We start from the raw sequence: 10855 nt of genomic DNA, 5'->3' as shown, positions 1-10855 counted from the left end.
TTCTGTACTACTCAACAAAATACGCAAATCCTATGAATACGTTTAAGTAATTTTAAGTAATTGCTTCAATAAGGGCGACATAGTAAAGTTAGAGTTATTAGTTTTGAGTTGCTATGAGTTGGTAAAGATTTTGACTAGCTACACAACCCAACAGGCCCTGTAGTATACTTTTAGACAGCTGATTTTTTCTGAAACTGCAATAATCAAGAAATTTGAGAAAAAAAATCAACTACTACATACTATATTGCACTTAACATCATGTGCAGCATTAAAAAGGGAAACGTTTGATAACGGAGATTATGTTTTAGTTATGACCAATGATAATAAGAGCCCTAGGTCATCAATACGTCACAGTGTACAACCTTATAACTGTGTTCAAGCCATCTCCTTGATAAATGCATTAACTGTAGCAAATGGATTTTTTGTTGAATAAAAGACATTTGCAAGTCAAAATGTTATCGTTTGTTTCATTTTGTGGGAGATGTGTGTGAAAGTCACCTGCAGAAAATTTAGCTTTTCATCTGAGTAATCAAATCAATAGGACTTTTTTTAAAGGTACGAAAATCACTGGTGCTTACTTCTATTATGACACGATCTAAGGAAGTAGTTTTAAGTTTTTATTTTAATGCACCAAAGAAAAATGCGATTTTTTTCATAACGTCTTTGGGTTGATAATTGACCATACAAACCTACCAGACCTCTTGTTGAATATTCATTATAACAACCGCATCATGTTGTTAATTGTTTTAAAGGAGTTATCTATGTATTTGACATTGATAAGTGTTAGGTGTTAATATAGGCACCTAATGTGGCCAGTAACGAAAGCTGAGTACATTTCTATGGTCTACATGGGCAGACAACTGCCGAAATACAGTTGTTTCACAAAAATGTTGTTGTGACACTGGAGATTGCCAAGCCTATCCAACTTTATAATGCCCCCTTTCTTAAATCCACTTCTCAGAACCGTGGTATGTCCCTCCTGTATTTCCCAATTGTCTCATCAAAAGTTCTGCTACAGGCACATCTATGCTACCGGTATTCTATGTAAGAGCAGTTTCTTCAGTTACATTCCTTCCTTAGTGCATATAGAGTTGGCAGCTGCACCACCAGCACAAGTGGCACAAACTGAGATGAGGACAAATAAGAGGTGTGATGCTGTCAATCACCACATGGCCCCACAACACAGCCCCATAGCAACCAAAAGCCAAGCTGTGGTGGGCTGATGACAATTACATACATTATCAATATATGGAAAACCCAGTTCCCCTGACTTAGGGCCATTCTCCATCAAGCTTCTAGGGGGCCGGAGGATGTTGGGCGGGCTGCTATAAGCGAGATTTAATTACGTTACACATACTTGCAGAATAGTGTACCACAATAGCGTTTCTCAGAACATTGCACTAGGACAAGATTAACCATGTAAGTGTATTTGCTTTCATTCTCATAAAAGCTACCTTTCCCTAAAACTTTCATTTCTTTCATGTCGTGGTTACCTGATGGGTCTCTTACAGTTATAGAATATTATGGATGTCAAAGTGTTTCATCAAGAAAGAAAGTATAGACTTCATATTTTAACCCTCAAGCACCCGACCCTTTTTTGCGACTAAAATGACCGAGTTGGGTCCAAACGGACCCCAAAATGTTTTGTTCATAAAATCTCACTACCATTTCTTATCTGCGATCATTGTATATACATTGCTTCGTCAATGTAAGAGGAAGATTTTGAGATGTTAAGGTGTTGCTAATTCCAACTTATTATCATAAATTATGCAAAAGTTCAGAAGGACCACGTTTTGCACTAAACCTAATCGACCAGATGGGGAATTTTGAGGCCCTCAGCAAAATGTATGTCGCATAACTCATGAACGGCCAGAGCTTAAGCTACGAAACTTGGTAATTTATCACAAAATATTGTTTGCATAAGTTTTTTGTCAAAAGAGTAAGTTTATCATACTTGGGGGTTGCCATGGCAACCATATTCTAACAGGCATATTTTTGCCAAAATTTGACAATTTCAATTTAAACAAGGTTTTCTTGGTAAACTACACCTGTTTTCTGACAACAATTAAATTCTATGAAATTCAATGTAATTTTCATGACTTAAAATTTATAATTTATGCTAATTTCATGACGTCATTGGTCAAAATCCAAGATGGCCGCCCTGATTAGGCAAATGACGTAATAATGTCGTCATTTTACATGTTGATGACACAAAAATTTTTGTGATGATTTATGTTTACATTTTTTATTATTGTCTGAAAGTTTGGTAGTCATACTGTAAGTGGTTAGGGAGTTAGCCTCCAAAGTTTGTTTTAAAAACTGCACATTTTTGCTGGGGTCCGTTTGGACCCCAGAGGGACGGAACACAAACTTTCTTTATAATTTCCACATTATTGTACCAATCTTTGCGAAAACTTAGGAGAAGGTATAAGACATATTGACTGACAAAGTCACGGAAGGGTTTTTTCTTCAGATCAAAAATGTTCAAATGGCACCTTAAAATGTACGCCTGGGGTCCAAATGGACCCCACTCGGGTGTTTGAGGGTTAAATAAAATGACAACAGTAAAATAGAAAATTTCCAAAATAACGCCCCCCCCCCACTTGTTGTTTACGACAGACATCATCCAATACACATATTTCTATCCAAACTAGACCTACAGTACAAACCTGTTCCTAACATCACTGCTTCATTTGCTTCATTGGTCTCTAATTGACAACACGACCATTATTCCTTACCTTCAATTCATAAAACTTCCCTGCCTTTGTCCCGAAGCAGCTTCTACCGTACATTCCACTGAATGCGTGAAATGACGTAATGTGTTGGCCCATTTGATTGTAGTGGATACGGAATAGGGAAGTATCGAACTAGGTTGAAACATAGTGCAACTGCGATTTAGCTGTAGATAACAGGAAGTGAATAGAATACTTTGCAGTCCGTGGTCCGTTCCCGGAACATGCCGGACCGGTTGGCCTGAGTAATAGGTAATCTATCTGGGTCAAGTCCTAGCAGGTGACCAGCATCTCCAGTCTTGAGTTGCGACGTAAGACAAGATAGGCCATGCCCATATTTGGTTCAGAGGAGCCAATGGTTCCTTTTATGGGCATTATCATTGCCTCGTGTAGCGCAATCGGCAAGGTGTTTGACCCAGACCCCAAAGGTAACGGGTTCGAAACCGCTGTTTTGTCACCGATATTGTGCCCTAGGGAGAGGCACTTCACACGACTTTCATCACTTTACACAGATAAAAATTAGTACATGGCTTCGGTTAGGGCCGTACGTTAAATCGAAGTCCCGTTTTTTTAGGAGAGCCACACCTCGAGCACGTTAAAGATCCCACCCACTTATCGAAAGGAATAGGGGTCCTTCCCGTTGGGAGTTGTTCAAAACCTACAGTTTTACATACATGTCCAGAAATGGGTGAAATGTACGAAGTTTGGATCAGCCTACGTCACACGTAATTTCCGACAACTTCTAGCTTCCGACAACTTCCGACAACCGCTGTCGGCAAAGTTCGGGAAACGTCGACAATTATCTGTGACGTAGCTACGCTAAGTTCGTACATGGGGCGGACCTAATGTACGATGTACGATGTTCGAAGTTAATATGTTTTCTACTTTGTGGGTTTTGCTAAGTTCGTACATGGGGCGGACCTAATGAACGATGTACGATGTTCGAAGTTAATATGTTTTCTACTTTGTGGGTTATGCTAAGTTCGTACATGGGGCGGACCTAATGTACGATGTACGATGTACGAAGTTAAGATATTTTGATTATGCTGTGGGTTATGCTAACTCTGTACGCAGCATTTTATTCTACTTTCACCTGTCGCACATGGTAAATGTGAAACATGTAGAATAACGATGTTTTGTCTGAAAATAATGAAAATGCAACATGTATTGCATTTATCTTTTGTTGAACATTTATTTTTGATAATTTACAAGGTCAGCAGTCCTGCTCTCTCCAGTTTTCTCTCTTCTCGAACATTGTGTACGTACATCAACCCTGCCCCTCTGTACTAAGTTAGATTTTTTAAGTTCGTACATCGTACATCGTACATCAACCCTGCCCCTCTGTACTAAGTTAGATTTTTAAGTTCGTACATCGTACATCGTACATCAACCCTGCCCCTCTGTACTAAGTTAGATCTTTAAGTTCGTACATCGTACATCGTACATCAACCCTGCCCCTATGTACTAAGTTAGATTTTTTAAGTTCGTACATCGTACATCGTACATCAACCCTGCCCCTATGTACTAAGTTAGATTTTTTAAGTTCGTACATCGTACATCGTACATCAACCCTGCCCCTCTGTACTAAGTTAGATTTTTTAAGTTCGTACATCGTACATCAACCCTTCCCCTATGTACTAAGTTAGATTTTTTAAGTTCGTACAACGTACATCAACCCTTCCCCTATGTACTAAGTTAGATTTTTTAAGTTCGTACATCGTACATCGTACACCAACCCTGCCTACCTGTACAAAGTTAGATGACGTCACTTAAAACTTCCGAAGTTTACCGATTACGGTCTATATCTACCTTTAACTTCGTACAAGTTCGTACAAGTTCGTACACACTAACTTCGTACAATTACCCCTTTTCTGGACATACCTCCAGTTTTAAGGCCACGCCTAAGGCAATTATTGTCGTATTGAGGTCACCTGAGTGTCAAATGCCAAATGACAGCTCGCTTCAGACCCTTGCGACTAAGCCCCGCCTATTGTAAACTCCTCACAATACAGCCCCACGCTGCCAAAAGAGACTAGTCGGCCCACCCAATAACAGTAACAACACAACGCAATGTCCTAATGTACTAAAGTATCAATGCCCTAATAACTTGTCATTATCGTGGTATTATCTGTGTCATATAGTCTGTAACATATATACAAGAACAAAGAATCCACTGATTGAACATTATTCCTGCTTGATTACTAAAAGTTATAGCCTTAAAACAGAAACTGGGTGGTAACAAATTGATAGCAAATAACCTAAACATTTTTGTTGTACGTTAACATTTTCAATTTTACTGCTACCATGTTATTCAAATGATAAAGCGTATACATGTTATCTTCATGAAACACTTTGACATCTACAATATTTTATAACTGTAGGAGAGTCCTTAGGTACCCAAGACATTCATCAAATGAAAGGTTTCGGAATAGGTAGCTTTAATGATAATCTTTACGATTGTAACGTGCTAGTGCAAAGTTCCAAGGTATGCTATTGTGGTACACTATTGTACAATGTTGCATTCTTGTATATCTCTGCTTGTTTGGCCACGTATGGCCGATATGGCCACTAAATTTAATTTCCTTATCTTTAAATAGTCAATGCTTTTTTTTTTGGGTGGAGATAAACGACAAAAATTGAGACATCTCAAGACAGTCACTTTTGGGCAACGTTAAGTGTCTATATTAACTTCTTACAAATAACAAATTTATGACGAAGGATTTTAAAACAATAAAAAATGATGCAGTTCTTATCGGTAGGTAAAGAATATTCTATGAGAGATCTGGTAGGTTTGTTTGGGTGTTATGTTATGGCAAAAAATAAATTGTTTTCCTTTGTGCAGTAATATAACAAGCTACTTTATTAGATCGAGCCATAATGCAAGTAAGCATCAGCGATTTTCGTATCTTCAAAAAAATTATTCATTTTACTATTGTAGTTATAAATTGTCGACTGGTGTCTTGCACATATATCCCCCACAAAATGAAACAAAACGATAACATTTTGACGTACAGATGTCTTTTATTCAACAAAAAAACCAACACACTACCATTAATCCATTCATCGAGGAAATTGCTTGAACACAGTCTTAAGATTGTACACTGTGACGTATTGATGACGCAGAGGCTCTTGGTATTGTTGGTCATTACAAATATATGATCTTCGTCATTACACGTTTCCCTTTTTTAATGATGCACATGATGTTAAGTGCAATATAGTATGTATACTATAGTAGTTGATTTTTCCATTTCTTGATTATTGAAGTTTCAAAACAAAAACAGCTGTCTAAAAGAATAAAACAAGGCCTGTTGGGTTGTTTAGCTCGTCAACATCTTTACCAACTCATAGCTTAGATGATGTACCCCACTATGTCGCCCTTATTGAAGTAATTACTTGACATTACTTAAGAAACGTGTTCGTAGGATTTGCGTATTCTGTCGAGTAGTACATAAATGGTCATAGTTGCTAAATTTGTCTTTTTACCTTTTTCATACACGGGATGTCAAACGTGCATGTAAAACAAAACATGGTATACGAGCGATCGTGATGATGTCACGGTGACGTACCTGTAGGCAAGGAGTAGGTGTTTGGCAAAATATGGATTAAAGTACTAACCAGTAATTTGATCTGCTAATTTAAACATTATTTTTAATCGAATGTACTGACGTTCTGGCAGACACCAACCGTTGTATACCACGATTATTGGTGCCACTCTTACAACTATCCGGCAAGTTTCACTTAATTCTACAACTACAGTCGATACTACCTCTCTAGTGTCATTTCTACATACAATGATTAGGTTACAACACAATCATTTAGGTTTAACTGTCTATACCTGTAGAAGGAAAAACATCTTGTTTTTGAGATAAGGCGAAAATTAATAAGAGCAAGGATGCCATCCATAAAATTTACCTGTTGCGGCCTTAGTGCACAACCGAGCTCAGGACTGTGTGCCTCCGTCCCAGCGGCGCGTATTTGCCAAACTTTACCTGCTGTTTACTTTAGTTATAAACAAGCTTTGAGATCAGTTCGGCCGGCTGAAAGGGAATTTTTTCAACGCTACAAACACGCGTCCATGCAGCCTTTTTTTTGGCTCGGATCCCTTTTAGACTACACACTCGGAGTAAAACATGAATTAGACCTTAACTTTCATGTATTAATAAGATAATCTTGTAAACAAAAGAACACTGCTATCTCCAAAATCTCTGAAAGCTTTGGTGTCTTAAGTGAAGGAATTAGCCTCTGAGAGGTAATTAATCGCGAGGTCATTTTAGACCCGAAAGCGCCACCTACCCATTGGTGGACAAAGTGCAATAGCACTAGCAAAGTTTAACTTGACTTTCACTAAAGCTTTTACTTGTCGGAAAACCTCATTAGTCTGTCTTTTAGTTTGATTGATGGGTTTTCTCTGTGTGAATGTTGTCTTTGTTTAAATCTAAATACATCTCAAAGAATAGTCGGAAAAGGTATATGAGTACGTAAAAGATGCAAGACGAGGTTCATCCTTTTCTTTCTATGAAATTGAAAACGGTTATATAGAGGATGAGGTGAAGATTTGTTTGTTTAATTTACACAATAAAATAAATAAGAAATACAAAAATAATGTATCAAAACAGGTGCAGGAGGAGGGGGAAACCTTTAACAGTTTGTGCTATGTCCTCCTCCTAAACAAACCTATATGGTCAATGAAATTAATAAATAACAAAGAAGATTAACTGACACGTGTTATGATAATGCAAAAAAGATAATAAAATGATAATAGTAATATAGATTAAGATAATATAACACTACTATAAGGGACTAGGTGGTTTATGAAATGGCTTTTTATGGCACTTTTAAATGTAAGAAAAGAAGTGGTCTTTTTTATATTTGTCTGAAGGCTGTCCCATATTGTGAACATCTGTATTTTACGGAGGACTGCGCTAATGATGTTCGGAAGAGAGGAGTATGTAGTTGATTTCTTTGCCTAGTATGATAGTGTACAAGTGAATTAGGATTTAAGAAAATTTTCAAATACATCGGGGTGTTTGTTGGAAAGGAAGTTAAATGTGAATATACTAATTTGCAACTTATAGATATCATGCATATTAAATATTTCTAATTTAAGATATAGAGGGACTGTATGTGAGAGAAAATCAGAGGCAGTGGCTATTCGCATCAATTTTTGTCGTCATGTTGACCATCACAGCAGAAGAAATTTTTTTTCTGTAATCAGGTGAAAATTAATGCGCGCGCTGATGTCATTCAAAAAATATACTTGCTGTGGCCTAAAATGTAAATTAACGCAAATACACTTTCTTAACGACTGTAATGCAATAGTGCAATGTTCTGAGTTATGCTATTGTGTTACATTATGGTGCAATGTTGCGTAACATCATGTATTGTATATTTGTATTTCTTCTGTATGTTTGGTCACGTATGGCCGACATGACCACGAATATCCATTTCCTTATCTTTGAATAAAGAATACTTTTAATATTTCTTGGAAGATAAGCGACAAAAAAAAATAATAATCTCCGATCACTTGTGGCCAGCGTGAGGTGTCTATACTGACTTCTTACCAAGAGCAAATATATGAATGATTCATTTTGAACCAATAAACAATAATGCAGCTGTTATTTATAATTCGCCTATTCAGTAGGTAAACAATATCACAGGAGAGCTCTTGTAGGTTTCTTCGGTGTCAACTCTTAACTTAAAGACATTGTGGAAAAAAATCTTACTGTTCTGTTGTGCAATAATGTAAAGATCTACTTCATTAGATTGTGTTATATTGGAAGTAGGCATCAGCGTTTTTTGTATCTTTAGAAAAATCCTATTCAATTGACTACTCTAGTAGCTAAATGTTCATGTGGTGACTTGCACACACATCTCCCATTAAATGAAACAAAACGATAACATTTTGACATGCAGATGTCTTTTATTAAAGAAAAAAATCCACATACTACAGATAATGCATTCATCGAGAAGATTGCTTGAACACAGTCTTAAGGTTGTACACTGTGACGTATTGATGACGGAGGGTCTCTTGGTATTGTTGGCTATTACAACGATGATGTTACATTTTTCGTAACGAAATGTTGCACATGATCTTAAGTGCATTATGGTATGTAGTATTTTTTTTCTTTTTAATTTCTTGGTTATAACATTTTCAGAACGAAAAACATCTGTCTAAAATTATAGCCTGTTGGGTTGTGTTGTTCTTCTTCAGATTAATATCTTGACCAACTCAAAGCTTAGATCATGTATTTCACTATGTCGCCCTCATTGAAGCAAATTACTTGACATTAGTTGAAACGTATTCGTAGGATTTGCGTACTCTTTGAAGTAGTACAGAAATTGTTGCTAAATTTCTATTTATACCTTTTTTTCATACCCGGGGTGTCAAACGTGCATGTACCACCAAAAATGTTCACTTTAATTCCGCAATGCTTAAACCAACCCTTATTGCCAATGCGATTGTTTTTTTTTGGGGGGGGGCACATTATTTTACAGAATGCCCTATTAATAAAACAGTTTTCCTGCCATAAAGATTATCCTGACATATAAATGATGACCAATAATTTGGGACCTACACAGTAGTTTAATTTGTTTTGATGGATTAAGAACAATCACAAATCCTACGAACACCACTTTAACAAATTTACTTGACTTATGATTACGTATGAAAATCCGGTCACTAAAAAGCTCTGGAGTAAAATCTGAAGAGTTTCCATGTCTAGGTGGTGTTCAATATGTGTTGCTTTAACATCGAAAGAAATGTTATCATGTTGTTTTGGCGCAAATCTCTCCCTCCCCACTCTCTGTCGCTCTCTTTCTCCTTGTCTCTTTCTCTCTCTTTCTCTCTATCTTTCTCCCTCTCTCACTCGATCGAATATAAAGCTGGTGTGTTACGCCGAAGGGCGGTTATACCGGCTATATAGATACAGATACAGATATAATCAAACATGCATTTGAAAAATCTGGACCAGCTACACTTAATTTTCTTCATTTTGGACCAAAGCAACACTGGATTGGACGACATATAAACAGACTTGGTTAATTAACATTTTGGAGATTTAAACGAAAGAATGTCTAGATAATGAGTTAATTTTTGAATGACACCTACGCTCTTCATAACTTGTATAACCTTTTGTTTACAACTTTTTGTGGAACTAACATTCAAATATATGGAATTGTGTTATATTGAAATTTAGAGTCATTTTTTATTTATGTTTTTAGAATTATGTAAATTTGATCCAGGATGCCATTCAAAAATCTTGCTCAGAGTGTTATGAAATGTACGTTTACTTTGCACGATATTCTTAGGAAAATGGCAACATGTGTAACATTTCTGGATGACCTTTAATGTATGTGGTTTCAGTCCTTTCGATTGTTAAAACAATTAATCTTGTGTACTTTTGGAAATATAAAATCACTATTTTTGGAGAATTTTGATTCAAATATAAGTAGCCTTTTCTAAGGTGAGTAGTGTTATTTGCCCTTTTAACAATACTCATCCTTATAGACAGTAATGAAAAATTTTTGGCATGGTTTACTGAACAGACAATACGTCATCGCAAAGCGCCATCCAGAAATGTTACCAATATGCCACTTATTGCTTAACAAAAAACTTCTTGGGTAGAATGTTGTCCTATTGAATTGGAACATGAGTAAATTTTCTGGATGGCACGTAAATTGATTTCTGTTAAGTCTTTTAAGGATTTCGAAAGTAATGAATCATTGACTGGTATCAGACTTGGTTTCCAAATGGTGCAATAGTGGGCATGAAACGAAAATAATTTTCTTACACTTTTGTCACATATATAATGTCACATTGCCGCACAGAAACCGTTGTGACACTGTGCTATAGACCCACTTTTGACACATTAGCAACGATACTTGATTAGCGTCACTTGATCGCCAGTTTTGTGAAGAATCAATTCAATTTTCAAAGGCAAAAAAGAAGGCATGGCGAGTATTGTACTACGAACCACTTTGTTCTGAGCCCAACAAGAGATGTGCCACACTGGCAACACACTGGCCGTGAAATAACCAACTTGGTACTTAGGCTGCAATGTACCTGCATATATTGTTATGTTTTGTACTCAGAAGTAATATTTTATATCTATTTCTACCGAAAT

This window comes from Branchiostoma floridae, chromosome 9 (genome assembly GCF_000003815.2).
Source record: "Branchiostoma floridae strain S238N-H82 chromosome 9, Bfl_VNyyK, whole genome shotgun sequence".
NCBI lineage: Eukaryota > Metazoa > Chordata > Leptocardii > Amphioxiformes > Branchiostomatidae > Branchiostoma > Branchiostoma floridae.
This window is presented reverse-complemented; position numbering follows the sequence as displayed.